Genomic DNA, 26,030 nt, shown 5'->3' on the forward strand with positions numbered 1-26,030 from the left:
TTATCTGGATTCAGTTTCAGTTTGTTTTTCCTCATCTAGTCCATTCTCTTTAAAGCCACCATCATCCACATCCATATTGTACTCTAGTAGCATGTGTGCCTCCTTTTTCTCTCTGCTGCCCTGGAGGATTGTTTGATGTACAATACTAATACATAGCACCTAGATGGCCATGTATGGACAAGCGGATGCTGTACAAGTTTGCATATTTTAGGGACAGTCATCAGTTGAAAATGCTACAATAACAAATGTTAAATATCTATGTAATTGTAAAGATTTGATTTAATATACTAAGCGTTATGTTTGTGTGACTGATTTATTTGTCATAATTCCCAATGCAGCTTGACACAGATAATGAGTATATTATGTACTACTGTTTCCTAAATTAATAAAGTGAGAATTGTATCAAAACATTACGTAAACTAAACCTTCTAGATATTATAATCCACTCTAGTGAACTGTATGTTGAACATGTTTTAGTAATCAGATTTGTACCATGGTTCAAGAAATATTTGGAGTGTGTGGGAAAACTTTATTTAAATGACTGATTTTAAATGAGGTTTTCTCTAGGTGATGTAATTATTCAAAATGGCTGGCATCCTTTTCAGTAGTTACAAAATCATAAATTGGATTTATGATCTTGTAAGTGGTTCTTACTTTACTTGCTGGTGGTTTACATATGACTGCTGGGGGCTTATAACTGCTGGGGGTTCACAAATATCTTGTGAGCTGCCTTGGGTCCTTTTCTGGGATAAAAGAGGCATAAAAATAATAAATAATTTTGATCAAATGTGATCTCAAACACCTTTTTAGCCTGGAAATCCATCCAACCTTTGACCAGCAGGATGGGTCTCTGGAATGTGGAGAAGTTCTCCTCTAAGGTCTCCTGGCGTGCCCATTGATGGGCTGTATTCTAATGGGAAAATCATATTAGAGTAGAACTAGTTATTCATTAGTATCCATTAAGGTGTGGGATGTTTATCTAGAATATGCACTCTTGCACTGAGGACAGGTTTGCATTAGACACCTATGGTGGGAAAATCCATCCCCATCCATGTAATCTATACCTTCTTACCTGATCTTAAGGAAAAACCTTTCACTAAACCAATGCTTTAAGAAGGAATTCTATGCAGTGGTTGTGGGTTTCTTTCACAATTACCTAAGTTCATTGTGCATTTAGTTTGTCTAGTTTGTCTTCCTCTCTCTGAGTTTGCCCTCAGCTTTAGTCCATAGACTGAATATTTTTCCTTTTCTCTCTCACCTCTGTAACTTTGGAACAATTATTCGTGTAGCCTTGAGCCAAAGTACTATTTACATTCTAACCTCTTACTCCCCAATTAATTGGGTCCTTAACATGACTCCTATCACCCCTCTAACTTCATATTGGATACTATCTTCTTTTCCTCCTATAGTTTTTCAAAGACTTCCATGCTGTCATGTCTCTTTCAGTCTCCATGCTCTCTTCAGCCTTCTCCATAGATTTACAAAACAATTACTGGCTTTATTTGAATGCTACTCATATAATTGTGGAATGTCCTCCCCTTGGTAGCCCAATTGGCACCAATACAAATTTTATTCAGGTGCCAAATAAAAAATTGGCAGTTCATCAAAGCCACTGGGTCTCATGGATTTTTCTCAAATGCTAATGCACATTGTTTCCAATAGCTTTAATCTTTTATTTTTGTTTTTACTTGTTAATTATGTTTAATATATCATTGGTTTATTTAAATTGTTTTTATTGGTTGAAATTCTGCATCATGGTCTGTGTTTCATAACTTTATGAATCTGTGGCTGTGTTGCAGAAATGTTAGGAATTTGCAAATATGTGTATCCAGGCATTAGCAAGAGTGTATTGATGTGTATCAGGTACTTCAAATATGTATCTGGTGATCCTGATGAACATCAGACATTTCTGGACATTGGACTCTTCTCTTTCTCATTGGGTACTTGTGACACACACGAGGCACTTGTGATGTACATTGACAGGATGACCACATGTTATAACTACAAAGGAGGACAAGGCACTGCAAAATGTAGGACACCCAAGAAGAATGTAGGACATTACTAAATGCTCAACAAGCTAAAAATACTAATATAAAAGTAAATTGTGTGTGTTAGTTATGCTCATAATAGCAGACATTTTGAAATTCCTCCTGGATAGAAGTTTGAAATATAGGCCATGTCCTGTTAGCTTTAGTCCTGCATTCTAATCTGTCAAGGTCATTTTGAATTTTAATCCTGTCTTCTGCAGAATTAGCAACCCTTCCCAGCTTGGTATCATCTGCAGACTTAATCAGCATGCTCTCTATTCCTTCATCTAAGCCATTGATAAAGATATTGAATAGCACTGGGCCCAGTACAGATCCCTGGGGCACCCCTCTAATCATCTCTCTCCAGGATGAAGAGAAGACATTGGTCAGCACCCTTAGTCAGTCAGCCAGTTACAAACCCATCTAACAGTATCACTGGCTAGGCCACAGTTTACTAGCGTCTTTGCAAGAATATCATGGGAACTTTGTTAAAAGCCTTACTGAAATCAAGATACGCTACATTCCCTTCATCTATCAAGCCTGTAATTCTATTGTAAAAAGAGATGATATTTGTCTGGCATGATTTGTTTTTAAGAAACCCATGTTGACTCTTAGTGGACAGCATTGTTTTCTAAGTAATTACAACCCATGTGTTTAATATACGCTGGGTGTCCTGATATGTACTGGTGGCCATTACACTTCAGGGACATGGTGTACAGTCACTGCACTGGTTACCATTGTGCGATGGATGCCCATATGTTGTAGTATCATGGCAGTCCCAAGGTGAATAGAGACATTGCTAAAGTAATGAATCCTGTTTCCACATGTTAGTCCACTTATGAAAATATAATTCCTGTTGTGAATTCCAGCTCTTGTTTTAAAATGATTTAGACTGTTAGTATTAATTTTACATTGCAAGTCATCTTTTGATATGAGGTGGGTAGAAATGTTTTCAAGATAGATAGATAGATAGATAGATAGATAAATACTATTTTAATTTTTTTTATTACCTTGTATAATAGAAGTATTCAAGTACTTTTGAAAATGAGTTGTCTCTTCACTTTTCCTCTACCTGAGTGCTGTACAGGATGTGTGGAACTAGAGGTCAAATGGCTAGTTTACACTGGTAGAAAGAAAGGTTCAAAGGGCCTGGTTAATACTCCACAATTCTTCACTATGCATGTGGATACAGCCTGGAGACAGGCATTATTGTAATGTACATCTGGACATATTTTGTGCAGCAGGGGAATAACATTTGCAGTAGGAAATAGGGTTTTGTGCAGTTGGCAAAATGGGCTTTAATTAAGAGCATGGTTATTTCCTAAAACGAGAAGATGGGACAAAGATAAAGAAATAGATATTTAAAATGATACCTGTTATGTTCCAGTCTTCATAAGATTATCAATAGTATACAGTTGCCCCTCATTTTTGGTGGGGTATCTGTTCCAGACTCCTTCGCGAAAATTGAGTTTTGTATATATTCAAGGCTCATTGGCTTGAATATAGGTGCAGGTGCATGGGGGTGCACAGGTGTGCACTGCAGGCACACGCCCTATTCATTCTCCCTCTGTTCGTCCTTCGTGCAAAAGCAAGGGACGTGAGTCCGAAGACCGTGAGAACGGAGGGAGGACTGTGTTATTGGGGGTTATTTGTGACCATTATTGGGGCCTGTTTGTGGCCAAAGAGTGTAAATGCATGAAGATGTGTCCTGCAGCTTTGGATCAAATTTTGTTGATGTAGGTGTTGTCAACTGCATGAAGCATTCCTTTCCCACCATGATTGCAGGGTTCACTAGAACGTACTGCATTTTATCATCAGATTTTGCAGTGACTGTCACCATTACATAAACTTTGTCAATTTTGGTTCAGTCCACAGTATCATCACATCTCAGGCCCAGTACCAATGTATCTTTATCAGTGTTTTGATGTGGTTGTGTCTGTCACTTTCTATGATGCATTGACAGTCATGTTGGATGGATCAGGAAAAAACATGTTCTTGGCTCACGTCGTCTGGCTTCTTCTACACAGCACTTGTATAGAGGACTGATATTACAGGCTGGCACTTTTGGTCTGAGACACATACCCCTTTAGTAGGCCTATGGCTGAGATCCAAGAACACTCTGGTTCTGTTTCCCCAACATCCTTTCTAAAAATTTCTGTTTATTTATTTTCTCCAAAGATGCAAGCTGAGATAACAGCAGGTATAGCTTAAGACATTTTGCTGCCTGAGGCTAAGGATAAGATGGTGCCATCTCCCACTATCTCTTCAGAAACCAATCAGTCTTATTTGAACACTAGGGATGCAACACCCACTGAACCTGGAAAGTTTGGTTCGAACAAAGTTAATTGTTAGATATTGGAAAAATAATTCACTACTATAAACATTGATGACTGAAATAATTTAATTAGTTGAGTTATTGTTAATTAACTTATTGAGCAAAATGTTAGTGTGGGGCCAGATCATGGGATTTACATGGATTGGCATAGAGGTTGTCATTGCTGACCTTAGCATTTTGTTACTGGCTCCTTCAAAGATTGTCTTTTTATCCTCTTAAATTTGCTGTTTTCAACTTAGATCCCCCTCCCCATGGACTACAAAGACTATAATATGGCAGGTAATTGTGGGAGCCCAATACATGTGGGATTTGTCAAGTTGGGAAAAACTATCCTAAAGCATGGGATCTCCTCTTACAATTTCTTTTGGTCACCCATCTGCATCTCTCTTTTCTTTCTACCCGCTCCAACTCACACACTTCACTCACTCTTCAAATGCCTTGCTTGTTAAAGCTTAATAAGGAGTGATTTATTTCAGTTAGAGGACACTGATCACAAGTAGATGGCTACAAAGATCAGTCCCTGAATGAATGGTGGAGAATTCTTAATCAGAAATTATTTGAGAGTCTCTGAGCATCTGCAGAACATTTTCCTGCACAACTGACAGGCAAAGCAGACCAGCACAATATGCTGGCTTGTGGCAGAATGGGTGTGTGGTGTTTAGACGCTGCAAGCCCTAATACTGTCCCCAAACCAGTATCATGCTGCCCACCTGACTACACAGTGGGCAGTGCTTTGGCACTTTGGTGCTGTGGCCACACACCGCAGGAGCATCAAAAAGCTGTCACCATGGCGAAAAGCTGTTTTTTTGAGCTGGCAAATAGCCAGATTGGGGCTGTCCCTTTTAGCTGATCTGGGTTGGCCCTGAATCCTTTTTACCACCTCACTCCCAGTGAAGAAGTATAGTTTGCAAACATCAGTGGCAGGGCACATATTTTCTTGCAGGAGCCATGGATCCAAAATTCATTCATTAAATGATCAGGTATTTCACAACCTCATTTTTTCCTGTATCCATTTTACCTTAATACTTATTTGTTTAAATCTCGTAACTTTCTTTTGTGAGATTAAGGAAATAAAGTGATATTTGCATCATTCATTCTGAGTGAGTGATGTAGGTTCAGCCTGAGAAAGAGGTGAGCAATGATAGTGGCAAATGCTCATGGCAATAGGACTGGACTAGGAAAAGAGCTCATGTGTTGGTATATGCTTAAACATTTCAAACTGGATTTCATTCTCTCATATACAAAAATCCAGTATTTCAAATTTTCCCCATTATCTGTGGATTTTTGGTTGTTTTTGTGTCAGTCTAGGATTGGGAAACCTAGTTTCAGATACTTATGTCACCCTGAATCTAGTTATCTCTCTACCTAACTCACCTCATAGGGCTGTTGTGAAATACAGTTGGGATCATGGGAAGCACCAGGTACACACCCTGAGCTCTGCAGGAAAGACAGGATTTAAATGTCCCAAAAACTGTACAGCCCTCCATCTCAGCAGGAAGTAGTACACTCCATGACAAATTTTATTTGCTTAACTGTTATTACACGTTCATTTGAGGGATGATTGTGGTACAATTCATTGGGGGGGGGGCTTTCCTTGAAGTGGACAAAATCATGTAAGCTAGCCTTCTTCACAGGAGAACTCCCAGTTTTTCTCTCTGTGCCATAAATTATGGCATAAGCCTTTAAATCGGCAGAAAAGGAAAGAAAGCAGCTTACAAATGGAAAAGGGAACTCTTGTTCCCATCTACATTCCATCTGCTTTAGCACCCCAGGGGCAATCATCACTTTCTAAAACTATTCATTTTGAAGAAGAAAAGGGGGAAGAAAACAAACACACACCCTCAGAAACAATCCAGTGTTTGAATGAGATTTCCCTTTGGTCATTCTCCTAAATATTGTATGCCTCTTGATGTGAACTATTCCATGCTGGATTGGGGTGCCAAAGGCAAATTCTCCACACTAAGGGTGCATCCTGTCATTTTAAAGAGGAAGGTCATTGCAGATAGAAAAGCTCCTCGCAAAAGTTCACGACGCACAGGAGGGAGCTGCACTTTGCCTGAAAGGTCTAAAGAGGTATTTGGGGGGTGGGATCAGTGAGCCCCTTCCCAGCAGTAGACCTAACAAAGCATGATCCTCCCTTCTTTGTAACAAGAGTCAGACTTACTTAATCCACCATAACAGGACTTTGATGGAAAAGAAATGCAGAGGAGAGAACTGATGGACCCCACTGTATTTCCAAAGGGGAAAGTGCCAGTCAGGAAGTGTCATATTTAATGAACATTAAAAGGTAGGGATTTGTAAAGGGTTTATAATACTTAGAAAAAGTTGCATGCATGCAGGTTTTGTTTTGTTTTGTTTTTTTTAAAAAAGAGGGAACAAATGTGGTCATATAATAAAATGGTTAAGCTGGTGAATGAAAGACAGCTGTGCTGTGTGTCTGCGCAATAAATCATTGCACATTTGCTCTCTTCCCTTTTCATAATATTAACCTTTCTGAGGGTGTGTGTGGAAATGGAATGTTTGGACTGACGAATTAGTATCAAAAAATCTGAAACAAATAAGCTTTGCCCGTATAATTTTACCCCTTCTCCTTTCACACTAGCCACCTGTCATGGTGGAATCTCTTGAGGAAATCCACGCTTCACTTACAGTTCCCAGAAGAATCCCGCTGGTAAGAGAAGTGAGCCTGTCCAGAAGTAATACACCACTTGTTAAGTACTTCAGGATCTATAAATCAAGTTGCCACTGAATTCCCTTAGATTTACTCAGATGGTTTTGGGGATGCCATAGCCAACTAATTCAGTTAGCATGCTTGGATAATCCCAATGGCATTTGGAAAGCACAATAGACAGGGAATATTACATTACTGAGGTCTTTACTAGATTTACTCTGGCTTCAAGGCTTTCAACAATACAAATTAATATGAATAGGTTGGTGTCCTTTTTTGTTTAAACAGTATGGCATAAGGGATGAGACAATGAGTTTGCCTTGGGAGAGTAGGGTTCAGATCTTTGCCACAAAGAAGGGACATGGTCAAGGAACTACTTTTTAATTGCTTCAATTACAAATCCCTCTAACGTGCCAAGACAGGCCATCCAGGAAGTTTAACAGTAATTAAACTAAAATCAAAACAAATGCAGTTAACCCCCCCCCCCCCAAAAAAAACCCCCGAAAACAAAATTAGAATCATATAAATAAAAAATTAATTTAAAATCCCTTTAACAACTATACAGCTTAAATGCCGAAGACCTTTAACATAACCAAAACAAAGTCATTAGAACATCCAATGGAACCGGATATAAAAAAAGACAAAAGTTGTATGAATTGGGTTTTTATTTTTTAAAAGTAGTGCAGTATTTCGGCCAGGAAATATTTGTATGGTCATTTTGGGGGCTATTGTCCCCTTCTAATTCTCTGTATTGACTATTACAGTAGTTCTCTGTGTCCCTGTGCACAATTCATTGAACAGTTGCATTCAGGGTTCTGACTCTATTTCTGTCCACTGTTACTTTTGCTTTTCATCTGCCCTTAACCGCTTGAGGAGTTTCATCTGTAATCCATTGAGACTTCTCATACTTTTTGGCTGCAGATAGTGTCTTTTTGCATTCCTCCCTGACATTGCCCCTGGCTTCAGTCCGGAGTTGTGGTTCCTGGTCAATTAGGCTTAATAGTGACAGCTCAGATAAGGCGATGGCCAGGAGTGCTTACTGTCAGCTTTGGCTGTTACACCAGCTGCACCCCTTACTAGAACTGGAGGATCTAAAGATGGTAGTGCAGGCACTGGTAACCTCAAGGCTGGACTTTTGCAATGTGCTGTACATTGGGCTACTTTTGTACCAAGTTTGGAAATATCAATTAGTTCAAAACTTGGCAGCCAAATTGGTTACTGGGACACCTAGGAGTGATCATATCACACAAATATCAAAATCACTCCACTGGTTGCCAGTTAAGTTTCTGGGCAAGGTACAAAGTGTTGGCTGTTATCTTTAAAGCCCTACATGGTTTGGTTTGCTAGGGACACAGGAGGAACCTGAAGGAGGGGAGCTGGGTTGTAATCTCCTTTGGAGGAATTTAACCCAGGTCTCATGATACAGAGTTATGTCCTTATATTCATTTTACTGAGAGTAATTTCCATTTAATGCAGTGGATTTGGCTTGTGAATAGACATATATGGGATTTTGCTACAACTTTATATTGAATGCTATCTTTCTCAAAGACAGGCTCAGTAAATTCTCCTCTTAAAATGTCAGAAGAGGTGGACAGTTACAATTGCAAGTAGAGATCATTCTGCAACATGAATCCGTAGGTTTTGAGCATATGGTTCCCCTAATTTTTTTAAAAACATGTTTATACTGTGTTGTTTGAAGTGGCAGGGAATATAAAACTTTTTCCTTTTTAAATTCCCTGTGGAAAGCATCTTTTCTTTTTCTTTTTGCTTTATGCTCTTTATTGATTTTGCTATGCCATGTAAAACACTTTAAAACAACTTGTAAAATCCACCTTTGAAAAGAAAATAATAATAATACAAACAAATATTTGAAACCAACAATTAAAAACTAAATACCCCAAACTATGTTACAATACTCACAACTGGCCACTGATTGCACCAACACAATTGTCACAAGTGTGTCCATTCTCAGCTTTTTCCAGCAGGGGGCAGGAAAGTATAAGGGATGAAAACACCAGCCACCACTTCTTTTTTCTCACACATTTTCCCAAGACAATCAGATCGGAAATGTTAAACAGAATAGCCTAAGGAAGGAACATGAAAGCTAGAAAACATTCCCCCTTTAGATCATAATGGCTTTTAAACACAGCCTTTTAAGTCTTCAAGGATTTCCATAGGAAAGACAAAGTAGTAAAAGAGCATGAAAAGACCACCAGGGCTGCCACCTGAACTGGGCTACCATGTCAACACTGTGGAAAATATACTAGGAGCTCTCCTTGGCTCTGAAAGCACTGTGTTTGCCACAATGGAGTACTTTGTGCTGCTTCTGTCCTGGCAGGCAGACACACTGGACAGGAGAAGCTATTGCAGGGAATGTATGAACCCTTCTCAAATCTTTAGAAATTGCTTTGCTTTATCCCTCTTGTTAAAAAGAAAAATGTTATTAACAGCTTTTTTTTTTTTTGCAGCTGGGGAAGGGTGGGAAGGAAGAAGTGCCCATGTAGCGGAAAGGTGACTTTCTGATCACCTTTCTGACCCATAAGCACTTCTTCCCATTTCCCAGGTTGGTAAATGTCCAACAATATCCACTGGAAACTGGTAGAGAAGAACTGGAACAGAGGAATACCATGGTGGGACAGCCTAAGAAGAGACTGGAATTTAAAAGCAAGAAAACAACCAGGAAACAGGATGGAGGGGGGATTAATTAATTCCTCTCTTTTGGCCAGATATCTGTGGCATGTTACTACTTCTACAAATAGAATTTCAAATATGTGGCTTTTGGGCTAGCACATTAGTCAAAACCTTGAACGTATGTCGCAGAATTCTGCCTCCTCCCCCAGTATTTTTGCTGGTTTGCTCTTTCCAAAGATAGGATGACATCTTCCTCACCTGAAGTTCTGGCATGCTTTTTGTGCTGCATATCTGGTGCACGTGAGATTCTGGCTTTCTGGTCTTGCAGTTATCCCTCTAATCAAGAAGAATGCCTTGTGATACCACTCCATTATATATTTATTATGGATTTGCAGAGAAATGTATAATCAAGAAATGCAGTGTGATTACAGAGAGATTTGGAGGGGCCATTCTCGCTACAGAGCCAGCTGCTCTTTTGACATCCCACCAAAATGTGAGTTGCCTCAAGGGATTTAAATCTAACAAATAAACAAATAAAGGACATTGCATCTCCTATAGAACATATATTTTAGTTTCAGGAATCTTGCCTCAAGTGTTCTGTCTGCTTATCTTCTGGCATTTCTTCCCAGTATCCAGCAACCTCTTAGGAGCCATTTTAGTGTAATAGATGAGACCTAGCTAATAGCCTAGAGACATTACTCTTCTGTTCATATCCCATCTCATCACAGGCCATCTATTATGCTAGTGAATTCATAGGGATTTCTTGGGCAGTAATTCATGTTCTGCTGCAGCAATCTTATGGATCAGGGCAAACAGATAATGCTGATTTTTTAAATGTTTATTTCTTTAGAAAAAAGGAACTTCTTGTGCCTGTCAAGAGTGACTACCTAACTGCCCTTGGGACTTACTGGAAGGATTCAGTGTTCAAGTTTTCTGTCCTGTCTTTAAGACTGTATCAGCATATGCAGCAGAATGTTACGGATCTACAGTGACAGAAACCTGAATGGTAGAAAGAGTAGTGCTGCTTTAGACTGAAGGACAAGATTGATTTCAGTGATGATGATGAATTCAGTCTTTGTATCTCCATTTATTTGGACATAAAGCATGCTCACAGTGACATACAACAAACAGAATACAATTTATATTCCACTTTAAATCATTTGTATGTCTGTTATCAACTTGTACAGATCCACTTGCTTGATTACAGACCCACCAAATGCCTCTAATGGTTAGAGTTCTGTAATTTACATATTCATTTATTGCTCCAGAATGAACATCCATGAACCAATTTCAACCAAACATTATTTATATTTATGATGGCATCATAAACACTTTTATACAAATGTAGGACTCAGTGGCAACATTTCTTTTTTTGAAAATGTCAAGATTTTGTCCCTTTTGCATGCCACTTTGGGTGGAACAAATTCTAAGGATTATATATGCTCCTTGTCAATGATGTTGTTTTATCCAAATCATAAGAAAAGCCATCTACACCAATCTGGGCAACATAAGGTCAGTTTTCTAGTTGTTATTGTTATGTGCCATATAGTGACCCTGTCATATGGTTTTCTTGGCAAGATTAATGTACTGCAACTTTACTACTGCTTCCTCTAAGTACAGAAAGGGTGACTTATCCAAGGTGACCTGTGGGTTTCCATTGGGGAGCAGCTATTAGAACCCTGATTTCCTGGAGCCTTAATTCAACACTTACATTATGCTGGCTCTTTTAAATTTCCTAGTACAAGATAACAATATCTGATATAACTATATAGAAAACAAACCGCAAACATATCATTTTTGAAAAGATATCTGCACTCATACCATGCAGAGCACATTTTCCTGTCTTGGGAACTTTGACATGAGAAAACATTTTTTTAAAATGGCAGTGCTTGCAATTTTCTAAAGTGGAAATGGAGGTGACCAGATGGGACTGCTTAATTAGGGAGTCCTATAGGTGTGGGTTAATGTCTGGGGATGCCTCTGTAAAGAACTGCAAATAACAAATGAGGACAGCTGCAAAGAATGTTTGTTCCTACAATTTTACTTTTCTCCTGATAGGGATTAATTATTTGTTTAAGTATACATATACATGAAGATAATTATTTTTGATTAAATATATGGCACTATAGAAATCTAAATCTAAAATGTCATGGTCCTTTTGGAGAAATTTGAGGAATTACTTTATTTAGTATATTTTATAATCACCCAGCTAGCTATATTGCTCATGCTGCCTGCAGATATTGGATGTTGGAGTCCCAAGAGCAATTTTTCTGAGAAGTATCCATTCTTGTAGTTTTACCACCACATTCTAGTACAGATCCGAAGCTCTGGCAGCTGGTAGTGATAGAGGGGGAGTGATCAACTTGTATGTAAGCACTTTGCTGGATGAAAAGTGTAAATGTAAATGCAGACCCATGCTAGTGCATTTCTAGAATGGTTCCACTATTCAGATAGCAGATGTCTTGCCATACATGACTGGTAGGTTGTATTCAGCTTGTTGGGTCTCAAGTTATGCAGGCTTAGAATGGCATGCTGGAAATAATTGTCGAGGGCTCTGGATTGCTTTCAAATAACTTGCAATCTAGGTGCATGTATTGGAAAGACTGCATGTGCAGCTATATGTGTCTTTAATGTTATGTCACTAAGGTCTTATATAACACATTCTATAGGCACAAATACTGAAATCTAAGCTTTTGGATTTCTCTCTGAAGGAAATCTGAAATGTGAGATCTAATGCTTGAGAAGACCATGTTACTGCGGGGCTACATTAGTTTATTTTGGTGCAGAGATCACTCTGAGGTTAGTTCACTTGTATCTAATTGCAAACTGTTACTGAATGTTCTCGCCAAACACACATCTGAACTCACATACATCCCGAGAACTCATGCACATAAGGGATCTTTGAACACTGGCACCCTAGTGCATCTTAGCAGATTGGTCCCAGTAACTCAAATTCAGGCAGAGCTGCTTCTCATTTTTTTTAAAAAAATATTTTTAAATCAACACAGGTGAACAAAAATATATAAACAATAATTGCATAGGAAATTAGAAAATATTACTGTAGAAATTCTAAAAGTGAATCAGTTAGCTCATTAATGACAAAGAGACTGACACATACTAAGTAAAAAAAAAAAAAAAAATAACCAGATGAATTTTTTTTAAAAAATTCAGAAATTGGGCTTTGTTAAAAGTGGAAGAAACTATTTATTTAATGATTTATTTAATTTATGCCTTGCCTTTCTTCTGCCATGTGTCTCAAGCAGTTTACAAAAGAAATTGACTCAGTTTCAGGTGATTATAGGGGTTGGGGGCTAAGGAAATCTGGAGGGTCTAAGGTTTCTGGAAGGAGAAGGAAGAGAAAATGAGAGTCAGCTGTTGCCGCACAGTAGAATTAATGCAGTTTTGACACTGCTTTAATTCTCATGGTTCCATCCTATGGAATCCTAGGATGATAGTTTCTTGTAGCATCAGAACTTTTTGAACCTTTGATTCTATCAGAACTTTTTGAACCCTCACACTGCTTTAACTGCCATGGCTCAATGCTGTGGAATTCTGAAAGTTGTAGTTTTGTGGGATATTTAAGTTCTGATAGGCTAAATATCCCACAAAACTACAACTTCCAGAATTCCACAGCGTTGAGCTATGGCAGTTAAAGCAGTGTGAGGCTGCATTAATTCTGCAGTGTAGATGAAGCAAGTGAAAAAGGATAGAATCTTCCTGAGGCTTTATGCAAGTATATTGAGAAAATATCATGTAGTAGTTTGAGTGTTGGACTATGACTTTGGAGACCAGGGTTTGAATCCCCACTCAGCCATGAAAAGTCACTGGATCACCTTGGGAAAGTCCCACTCTCTAAGCCCCAGAGGAAGGCAAAGGCAACCCCCCTCCCCCCCGAACATATCTTGCCAAGAAACCCCTGTAATAGGTTTACCTTAGGGTTGCCTTAAATCGGAAGCATCTTAAAGGCCCCCAGTAACAAATATGATCATGGCCATTGTTAAAGCCCTTCTATTTTAGTACTTTTGTCATAAGTGTATGTATGCGACATTTAATATTGATATTAATAAAATGACTCTGATAAACATAAGACCCTGTAAATTTCTTCATGATTATTCTGCTCGCTATAATGGTATCTGATGAACTAGAGTATTATATTGTATTAAATAAAATGTTCCATTCTCTTTATTTTTTAAAATCAGTTCAGCAATATAAGCCCAGTTTGGGAAATGTGACAAATAAAATAAAGGAAAGGGGACCATTTGCTTCTAATGAATGAAACTTAGGTTTGACTGAGCTTTTAAAAATTACACACTGTAAAAAGGCTGAATTTATTACACAGTTTGCCTGGTCCAAAACATACAGTTGTGGAGGTGTTCTTCAACTGGTATTTAATGAGTAGCAAGTTGCTGAAATACTGGTTATTGCTGGCATTGGCTGAAAGGAAACCTACACTGACTGCAAAAAGCACAAACCTCCTATCTACTCTGAGTCAAAGAATATGCAAATTAAACCTTTGATTCTTAAAATTACTGTTAAAATAGGGGAACATGGCCTTGCAATCTCATACTGGGCCAAGTAATAATTTAAGATGCTAGAAATAGCAAAACATAGCATGTTACAGGACATGCTAGAAAGTGTAGGAGCATTTAGTGGCTATGTAATTAGCACTTTAGTCTCATAGATGCTTGCTCAGAAGTCAAGACCCATAGAGCTCACTGAAGTTTATTTTCAAATGAGCAGGTTAATGTCTAAAACACATGAGAAATTGTTGCAGAATGTCTTTAAATAGAAAATGACGATTCCTGTTATTCTGTATATTTCATATTAACTAACTGCATGCTATGCTTGTAATGATATAGGAGGGTGTCAGTTTGTCTGATGAGAGTCTGCTGGGAAGAGTTGTATAGATCACCAAAAAAGACAAATAAATGGATGTTAGAGCAAATAAACCTTGAACTCTTCCTAGGAGATGAGAAGATGGGTTGGCCTGTGCGTTCCTGGTGCAGGTGATAATCAATTGGACCCATGTTAATACCCCTCTACCTCAGGATTAGGCTGGATCCACTATATTCATATCTGGTCTGCTAGGATCCAGCCTGATCCTGGCCCCAGGGTTTTGGCCTGCATTGTCCAAATAGGATGATATGAAGCCAGGGGAAACATGGACCTTTAGGACCCTGCAGACAGCCAACTAAAAGCCAAAATGACTAAACTGAGGCATTTTGAGCATGTGTTCAGTTGGCATGACTCATTGGAAAAGATATTAAACCTAGGAAAAGTGGAAGGAATTAGGAAAAGAGAAAGGCCATAGTACAGATGGATTGACTCAATCAAGGAAACCAGAGCTCTGAATTTGCAAGACCTGAGCAGGGCTGCTGATGACCAGGGTTCTTGGAGTTCTCTCATTTATTGAATTTCTATAAGTCAAATATGACTTGATAGCAAATAATGACAAGACTCTATTTGTGGCACCCATAACTCATTTGCATACTATGCTAGATATTTCAAAATTTGAAAAAGTATTTTGGGTTGCAGTGTCCAGTTTCAAGTTGAAATTCTAACACAGGGAGTGGGTCACTAAAGGAGAGGGTGGAGGGAGCTTTTCCTTATGAAATTGTAGTAGTCATCTCAAAATATGACAGAATGATTTTTGTTGTCATCTAATTTATAGTGACCAATTTCAAGTTAAAATCTTGCTTCCTTGAAGAAAAAAGAAGGAGCCTCAATAATTCACCAGAATTTTTTTTACAATAATAATAATGATAATTTGTTTTATTTATATACCGCTATTCCAAAGATCATAGCGGTGAACAGCAAGTAAGCTAATTAGCAAGTAAGCTAATTTGCCCCCAACAGTTTGGGTACTCATTTTAGCGACCTCGGAAGGATGCAAGCCTGAGTCGAGCTTGGGCCCTTTTGCTGGTCTTGAACTCGCAACCTTGTGGCTTTGAGTGCATGGCTGCAGTATAGGCATTTAACCACTGCGCCACCAGGGTAGAAAACAGATGAGTGTTCTTTGAGGTAACTCCATCTTAGGGTGCATTTACAACGGAGAAATAATGCAGTTTGACACCACTTCAACTGCCATGACTAAAACCTACAGGATCCTGGGATTTGTAGTTTTATGAGGGACCACCATCCTTTGGCAGAGAAGTCTAATGATTTTATAAAAGTAAAAATCCCAGGATTCCATAGGATGAAGTTACAGAACTTAAAGTGGTGCCAAACTGTAACATTTCTACAGTGTGGATTAACAAAGAAGGGTCAGGATGATAGGACTGGGCTCTTTGAAATGTTGCTGGCTAGCATTCCTGCAATGTCAAGAAAGAAAGAAGGAAGGGAGGGAGGAAGGGAGTAAGAAACACAAAGCACTTGGCCAGGACGAAGTATATATCAGCTAGGATTAAATATAAAGGCGAGCATATGCTGGCATTTTTATGAGATGTTTTCCAACAACAGACTCACAGGGAATACAAAGCATTGAAAGTTCCTGGGGGGAGGGGGGGGATACAACTCCCAGAATCACATTCAAGGGGGAAGTCACCATATTAGATTGTGTGTGTGTGTGTGTGTGTGTGTGTTTTCCATTAAAAGAAAAAGGAAAAATGGTGGAAGGATGGATCCTGTTCAGGCTGGGAGGGAAGCTGACTATGGCATTCTTCCAGAAGAGGAGATGGGCCCGGTGTCAGGATGACCAGTGCACTTGCAGAAAACTTTGCTTCTGTAGATGTCTCACTGGCTATGTTCTACCAACAGTGGGAAACAAAATGGAATCAGCAGAGCCATGGATCTGCCATCTCAGTTGCCTGACACACTCATTAATATTGACGTGGTGGTGTTATAGCTGTTAGACTGTAATCAATGGGAAAGAAATTCTCTCTGTCTGCCTCCCACTTTGACTGCAGCAATGGCTGTGGCTACTGCTGTACTACCTCCAATGGTAGGATTACTCTGATTACAATTTTATTAGCCTCACTGAAAATAGGGATACTCCCAGAGTATTCTGACCCTGAAGCTGCCCTGAATTCCCCTGTTACCTGGGCACTCCTGAGTGACACCGGGCAGCTGTCTACCTTTGTCTTCTACTGTGCAACCAAGCAAATCAAAGCAAGGTCAAAAATGAAGTGCCCAGCATCAGTCACATGGCTAGGTGCCTTATTGTGACTTCAGAGAGAGCAGTTCATGCCAGAAGCAATGGCGCTGGGTGGCACAGTGGGATATGCATGTAAAAGGTATTGCGGTGATGTTCTGGAGTGCTCTGGATTATCCAGGAAGATCTGGAACAAATTGTGAGGTTTTTTTTTATTGTGATTTAAAGAGGCATGGCCTGGATTTGATGCAGAACTGGCTTTCCCTCATGAAGACATTCTGGAGTCAAATCAGGGCATTGACCCTGTGTTGTGTGGACACAACAATGTGAGGCTGAAAGAAAATTGGGGTAAATGGCCCATGTAGACACTCCCTTAGCAGTACTTATTTCTGAGCCAAATTCCAAATTTCCAGGGGTGGAAAGCAAAATGATGAGAGAGATGCAATTCCTACCAAGGTTGCCATTTCCTTCCTAAGCACAGAAAGCAAAGCTTAGATCAATGCACATCTACCCAGAAGTAAACTCCAAGGCAGCTGCTTTCGGTATTGAAAATGCAGAGAAAATGCAGAGATTCACACATCTTTGGTAGAACACCTTCCTTGAAATACCTGCCTAGTATTTAAACAGTATCTTGCCTGTTATGACAACACATTTTTTTCAAATGCAAACTTATAAATATGTGGATTTCTGGATCTGGTTCTGTGTTTGAGTCCAGAATGTATGAACTGGGGAAATCTAATTCAAACCAAACCAAACAGAGTTACTATCTAATCAGTTCCTAATCATATATTGTAGGATGCTGTGTCCTTGAAATCCCCACAGTTTTATAGTTGGGGTGTTCTAAATGGTTGATGGGTTCCATTGAGTTTCTTAGACCACAGATCATACAAGCCCAAATTGGCTTAACTGTTCATGTTGTCAAGGCTTGCCCTAGACATTTTGCTGACTAAAATCTTACTTCAGTACTGGCAATGAGACAGCAACTCTCCAATACATTTCAGGGCAGAAAATTAATTTACAGCATCAGAACAAACCAAAGACTGTAAAAATTACATTTTTGTTTGTTTGTTCTATAGTTCCTAGAATTCCCTACAAAAAGATACCAGTGGAGGGATTCTGGGAGTTTTAATCCAAGGAAGGAATTTCCCCGAGAAGTAGGATGGGTCATTGAAACAGTTATATTCTCCAGTAAAGGGAAATGCCTGAGAGAATGAAGACCAGCTAAGAACCTACTTTGCTAATGCCCTGTCATTAGCTATATCTTCCTTTTTATCACAAACACATGCTCACACACAATGCTCTCTCTCAAGCACAGAGTCATACACTCTACCACCTGGAGATTAAAACATGTGCAACAAAATTTGGGTCCTATTACCTAACAAACTGATACATGTTTGGCTTTTGTGCATGCAAATTAGGCATGCTAAATATAATGATAAATATATTCTACTAGCGATTCATTAACTTGGCATAGCAGGCTGCGTGTGGAGCATGATCACAGCTTGAGTGAAAATTAGCATGTCTGTAAGAAAAATATCAGAATTTCACATATTTGGCAGATCATAAACACGTGAGAACTCATCTGAACATAATGTGCCTCCTTCCGCCCCACAACAGCTTTACAACATCAGATTATAATGTGCCAATTTGTGTAAATCTCATTATGAAGCTTTTGTTCTGTAACCCAAAATGCAGATTAGGATCAGGTTGTAGGATTGTAATAACTGAGACTGAAGCTTAATTAAGAGCATTTGAATGTGTAAATTTTTACCTGTAGATCAAAGGTCTGGTTCTCATAAATAGCAGATGAGAAATATTAAACTTTTGTTTATGTTGCATTCCTTCAGATGCAGGTTGGGGTTCATGAAATGCAATCCTTCTCCATCTCCCCAAAACAGACCAAAAACTAAAACCTCTGCAATTAGAAAAGCAGATGTTAAGGACAGGAAGAAGCTTCTGCTTTAGTGGTAGTTGTAGTTTTCAACATGTAAGAATCTTTTTAGAGAGAATTATTTCATCATGCATGCCCCCACCATAAGCTGTATAGTCCCCAGATAGGTTTATGTCCTCATCTGATGTATGGGAACACTAAACTGGTAGCAGCCAATGACTTCCATTTCAGGAGAGGGAGTGAGTGAATCTGCTCCAGGTTTAGAGCGAACTTTACAGAAACTGTCCAAGTTCTTGAACCCTATCCCTAAAATTTAGCCCCTTTCAAAGTGCAGACTACAACCCAGATAGGATCATTGCTCACTGACATGGCCTAACAGATTACACACAATGACAAAATCCCATCTGAGATATATTCTGCTTCATGTGTTTTCAGATGTGATCACCATTATTTCTATCACAGATGTCTTGCATTGATCATTTTTGATCTTGCAAACTCCTTTACAGTGTTTACCCCCCCACTTGTTCTAATCCCCTTTCTATAGACACTGAAATGAGGATGAAAAATTATTGTCTGAATGACACAACAAATCTAGCAGGCCAAGAAACCTTGTCCAAGTCTCTCAGCTGAACCCATGCTCACATTGTTTTGCTCCCTGTCTTCTTCCATTCTGCCTTTGGTCAATTAATATGTAAGATGGTTGCTGTGACTGCTAGACCATCTCAGGTTTCTAACTGTTCTTTTAATTTCCAAGATATGAATATGTGAAATCAGTCATTCTCTGAAAAGAGGCAGAATCCTATGCTTCTTTAAAAAGGCCAGAAGTGATCGCAACCATCATCTGCTACAAAGCTGGTCAATAGACTCCAGAATATCAGAGACATTGGTATATATTGTTCTCATAATCTGACAGTGGCTGTTCTTCTTATCCCATAATGCCTCCCTGACATTGACCAATGAGAGTTTAGAACAGTCAGACTGCAATGTTTACATCTCTGTTCCAAGAGTGCTGCCTAATGGCATTTCAGGGATACCGAAGCTTTGTTTTTTAGCAGGTGCTTTTCTGTGGTGCTGTGAAAACTTTCTATCATTGACAGAAGCACAAAATAAATAATTAAAAAAAAATGAATCCCCATTGGGCCCCACATCCCCTTCTGGCTCTACCCTATTCCCATTTTTAAATCCTAAAATGGTCAACCATGCTCCCTAGAGTGTGTGATTGACCATTCAACTCTGTTTTAAGTTTAGAAGTACATGTTTATGTTGCGTTTAAAGACTAAAACTGACCATCAAGAAACAGCAGAATCAAAAGTAACTGGTTTCAGTCATGGTACAGTTGGCCCCTCTTATCCATGAATTCTTAGTCCAAGGATTCAGTCATCATGGCTTGAAAATATTCAATATATATAAAAATTCCCAAAAGGAAACCTTGATTTTGCCATTTTATATAAGGGACACCATTTTACCATGCCATTGTATTTAGTAGGACTTGAACATCCATGTATTTTTGTTATCCATGGGGGTCCTGGAACCAAACCCCACCAGATATCAGGGCCCCACTGTATATCAGCTTTTCTCTTTGGGAATTCATATATTTCCTGACAAAGCAGACTTACCCCCTGGTTTCCCAAATTATAAAAAAGTGGTTTCCAAATAAAGTAGCATTTATGATATCAAACCATAATCTGAAACCTTTGAATATATGTCCTTTATACTTTAGAATTATACTTTCTTAGAGACAAAAAACATTTCTTTGTGTTTAATGCTCTTTGTAGGCATGAAATGTTATTAAGTTCTGTAACTTCATAGAAAGTTAAGATTGCAAACCTGTGCACACTGTTCTGGAGGTAATCTACCTGAATAAAGGGGCTTTATATCTTTGGGCTGCCTGAAATTTTTTTGTTTTCTAAGACAAAGGACAAGTTGGTATTCTCTTTTAGTTCTGTCTTACTTAAATGTTTTGTGGAGTCTTACTGCAACATTGAAAATGGGGCAACCTCCTATATTGCACCACAGGGTAGCATTGTAAATGTACACATATATCTGTCCAGCCACCTAACCATTGTCCGCCTTGCAGCCTAGCATGTGCCGTGGCTTGTCTCATTCTTCTCAATAATAGGGCCAGCCCTGTTAAATTTGAATGTATCAAGTTTCTCGAACTGTCTATAAGTAAGGGATGATTGTAATGAGTCAAAGCAGTGTTTCTCCATGTGATGGAAGATAAATGTCAATGCTGTTTGATTAGCAAAGTCATACATATTCATAAAGGAAGAAATAGCACATTGGAGAGCTCAGACAGTTGAAGGGCATAATATAAAAAAAGAGTACAAGATCACCCTGATGAGCTCAGTGGGTGATCCTGGTAAGTTCTGAATAGCATCTCTTAGATCCTAGTAACTGTGATAACGTGTTAGTCCTGCAGTTCCAGTAGGTGGGCCAAAGAAATAAATGCAGTGTGGTATGGGTTAATTTATAATGTCTAACACCAGCAGTCAAGAAGTTTCCCTCTGAGTATTTACAAAGAAAAAAAATCCAGTCTTATAAACTTGTTGATAGAAGACCTCGCACTAAAATGAGACTAGAAAAGTATGTCTTAACACATTTTGTTGTATTTTTTTTTTAATAAAAAAAGCCATTGTATTTAATCTTTTAAAAAAACACACAGGCAACTTAAGAGGCCTTTCAAATTGCACAATTAAAATTACCTTAACTACCAGGTAGTTAAGCCTATGGAAACCTGAGATTTGCAGTTTAGGGCTGTGGGTTTAGAATTCTCCGCCAGAAAGCTCTAGTGCCTAACCAGATTAAAATTCCAGGATTCCATAAGATGTTGCCATGGCAATTAAAGTGGAATCATAGTCCTGTAACTGTGTTTTGTGAAAGGGCCCTTAATAAAAATCTCACTTAAATGCTGATTAAAAGATGTTTGTTGTTTCTGGAATCACAATATTGGTCCACTTAGCCCATGGTTGTTCCTTCTCCATGTTTTCTAGGAGCCCTGGTGGCACGGTGGTTAAATGCCAGTACTGCAGTCCCAAGGTTGTGACTTCGATCCCATGGTTGACTCAGCTTTCCATCCTTTGGTAGGTCAGTAAAATGAGCACCCAGCTTGTTGGGGGCAATTGACTTACAGATTGCAAACCGTTTAGAGAGTGCTGAGCTCACTGATAGGTGGTATAGAAATGTAAATGCTATTGCTAATGCTATGCTATTGCTATTCTCTGTCCCTGTTTCCTGAGATTCTTTGATATGGAAATGTTGTGATTTGGATTTTGGGTTAAATGCTGGCCTGAGAAATTTTACTGCCTGAGGCAAAGGGTAAAATGGTATCCTCCTCCATTCCTTGTAGAGATGTTGTCTGGACTGTCTGCTGTCTTCAACCATGGCAGCAGGCTAGTTTAAGGTGTACAAGAACAGGCTTTAAGGTGGGCACACAGATCTGTCTTTCAAGACGTGGAATAGCCAGAGGGTTTGAGAGGAACATATAGAGATGACAGCCATTACTGTTTGTAACTTTGCTGTCTGAATCACCTGCTCCTTCTGCTTAATGGCAAGGGAGGCCAGTCTTACAATTCTCTTCTGGTCTCTGCATTGTAGCCAATAAATGTAAATATGCTCAGATCCACAGCTTTATATCTGTCAACTACTCCTTTGTTTTGGGTATCTCTTTTCACTCAGGGTGATGTTGCTGAATTAGATTTGTTGGCATGATTGCTAAACTCATTGGATTATTATGTAGAGAGATTTTGTAGCACCTTTGAGACTAACTAAAGAAAGAAGTTGGCAGCAAGAGCTTTCATAGACTTAAGTCTACTTCCTCAGATTCATTTGGCTAGCTCACAATGTCTTTGTTCATAAATGACCATAGTTAAAACTGGGTTTACCACTTCATTTCCATACACAATGGATTTTGAATTCAGATTTACATTCTTACACACCTAAGGCATCTATAAGTCTGTCCCTGGCTTACCACTCCACCAAATGCATCTGAGGAAGTGGATTTAAGCCTATGAAAGCTCATGCTGCTAATTTCTTTCTTTAGTTAATCTCAAAGGTGCTACAAAATCTCTCTACATACTGATTCTACAGATTAACACGGCTATATCTTTGAAGCCTGCCTCACTGGATTATTATCTATGTTCTTGAATGAAGACTCACATTTGGATTTGCTTGTTTATTTTACTTCCTTCCCACTTAGTTAATTCACATAATTAAAATGTTCAAAAAGCTCATCAGTTAATATTCATTTTAAAAATCTGTGCTAATAAACTCAGTATTACACACTCCAATCAATTGCTTGGTTCTTAATGCTAGGCAGATGTTCAAAAGCATCTGAGGAAATAGGCTCAAGTCTATGAAAACTCATGCTACCAACTTCTAGCTCTCAGTTAGTCTCAAAGATGCTGCAAGATCCCTTTCTATGATGTTAGGTAGAATGATACTAATCCCATGTGTAGCTTGCTGAGGGGAGGATGAAGAATCTGCTCCAGGTTTTAGTTTGAACTTAGGCGCGTTACAAATGCGCCAAAGCAGCACAGTAGGGTTGACTCGGTGCGTATTAGGTTTGAGAAGGGACATCCCTTCCGGATGCCCCTAACCCTAATACGGACCGAGTCCGTACAAAATGGCGGTGCCCGTTCCACATGGGCACCGCCATCCTGACGTAGCAGACACGTTGCGCCCGCACGTCGTGTGGCACATATGATGCCGCGAGTGCGCCATTGGCGCCTCGCAACATCATAATTAAGCTGCAAAGAGAAGCGCCATTTTGGCGCTTCTTTGCAGCGCAGAGGAGCCGTGCGGTTTGGATGCTGGGGCTCTTCCGCGCTGCAGATGGCGGCGGCGGCAGACCGCCCGTTTTGGGCGGTCTGTAACGCGCCCATGTTAGGAGGTCTGAACCTAGGCAGAATATGAAACTTGCAGGCAAATATCTTGCGCTTATATATCAAGTCCAGGGATGGCTCTACCATTAAGCAGAGTGAGGAAAGTTATGAACGTCAACAACATTTGGAGGACCACAAATTTTCCAGCACTGATTTCTCTTAAAGTATATTGACCTACACATTTAGGTAAAAACCACACACATGCAGGATAATTCTCTACCACATCCACTTTACACTCAAGGTTGCAGATTGCATGTCTGAATGTTCTCCCACCCAAAAAAAAAAGGCCTCTGCATGTAGAAAGTAGGGAAAAGGCTAAGTTACAAACATTGGGTATTAGCTTTCTATAAGCGATGCTTTTGATTTTGATATTACTCAATTATATGCTCTCCAATATGATTCGAAAATTTAATGTACAGCCTCAAAAGAGATGGGACTGGACTGAATTGGACTGTCCATGGTGCAACATGTGTATTTACTGGCAAATCTCCAGGTGATTCATGGTAGATCTGCAAGACTTTTGACTGATGACAGTTTAGTAATTGCAACAACAAAATGTTCCCATACCCCTAAATTACACTGCTGAGATAATGAAAACTTGGGGCAACTAGGAATAGTAAGATGGTATAGAAGGACTGTGTACCCATCCCGTTGTGTTCTGTTCCTCAAAACAAATTTCTGGGTTTAAAGTTATTTCATTCTAAATGCATGGCTTTTGTACTGGAATCCAGCTGGTGGATTTTGGAGTTCTTCTAAAAAATGTAATAGACATTGAAAAGTTGAGACCTGCCCACTAATGCTTACACCCCCTTAGAGACTCAAGTTCATAGTCTTTCAGAAATTTTCAGAATGGAAGCCCTTATGTGTAAGAGAGCATGCTTCACCATTATACTCTGCTAGTAATATCAAGGATTGGTATTTATCTGCCTGTGGGTGCCAGTTGAGAAGCTGAATGTGCAGCTGCTCTGACTTGCACCTGTAGCTCATTTGTTAAAACAAAACTGCGTCTAATTGTTCCGGAAAATAGGTACCAAACACCCATCTTGCTCAACATATGTTCCTCAATGTAGCTTTAATTGCACTTAGTATGAAATGATTTTAAGCTGAATTTTATGTTCTTTTCAGTACATGACTTCATGAACATTTTTGTCACTGGCACAAAAGCAAAACACGTTTGCTTTTTAAAAATGGGCTTGCAAATGATAGCTGGCAACTGAATACAGTTCCATAGCACTGCTGGATACTTGATTTTACTTATGATGGCTTCTTCGTATATTCCCAGGAGATTATTGTACTGCCAATTCCTGCCGAGATAGATGTGGGATTGGATTGGAATGGGATTTTCCCATTCTTGAAAAACTGTGGGAGAAGCCTGGATTGGATTTGGACTGCCTACTGCTCAGTACAGTGCTGTCTGATAAGATCCGTTTGTTATGGTTATAAGCCACATATATCCCAGTGGGAGTTGGCAGTGCAATAATCTCCCTAGTTAGAGAATTTCTTACCATTCAGTGCTTGGTGAATCAAAATCAGCTCCAGGATCTCTTGACTTGTTTGGATCATTTTCTCTTAACTAATGAGGAGTTATGAGAACCTTTTTTGGGAAAATTCTTGTCAAGTACATTAAATAGTTTTAGGGGCTTTTAGTGTTGTGTGCCTGCAAGTCATTTTCAAATTATGATGACCTAAGGTAAACCTGGCATGGAGTTTTCTTGGCAAGATTTGTTCAGCTGGCATTTGCCTTTGCTTTCCTCTGAGGCTGAAAGTGTATGATTTGCTTTAAGGTCACCCAGTGGTTTCCATGGCTGTGTGATGATTTGAACCCTGGTCAACAGAGTCAAAGTCCTATTGTCAAACCACTACACTACACTGGCTTTCTTTGGTGTCTATACAGCCTGGATGTAGAGCTGGAGAAATCTGTCAAGAAGCCTGCCTAGCCTCCTTAAATGGTGGTTTCTCTGCTGAAGAGTAATTCTTAGGCGGTTCTCCAGGCTTTGATGACCCTTGGATTTCCATATCAGTGGTCACTGCACCAATAATTGCTGCTTCTCAAGATGATCATAAGAATCCAGACACTTCCTCAGCATCTGATACTGGGTCTGTTTTAGACTGGAGAAGATCTGTTATATTAGGACATTATCACACAGCCAAATAAAGCGTCCTATTCCCACCAGGATAAGGTCACCTTACGGGTTGCTATCAGGTGTTATCACACACCAAAATGCCACTGATGCTACCAGGTGACTATAACCTGTCTCTCAACCGTACTTAGCTTGCTGATTTTCAAGTACGGATGCTTCCCATTCTTGAAAACTGGCAGGCTAAGAATGGCTGGGAGACAGGTTGCAGTCGCCCAGTGACATTGGTGGCGTTTTGGTAAGGCGACTGTATCCCGTCATGGAGAGGATGCTTTATTTGGCTGTGCAGTAATCTCTCTTGCTGGGACTGTTGCTCTGCTAACTTATTCTCCCATCCATCCTAGCCTGCATTGCCACGGTTGGATGT

Source organism: Sceloporus occidentalis, unplaced genomic scaffold (genome assembly GCF_023333645.1).
Source record: "Sceloporus occidentalis isolate IW3139 unplaced genomic scaffold, rSceOcc1.0.p SCAF_2, whole genome shotgun sequence".
Classification (NCBI taxonomy): domain Eukaryota; kingdom Metazoa; phylum Chordata; class Lepidosauria; order Squamata; family Phrynosomatidae; genus Sceloporus; species Sceloporus occidentalis.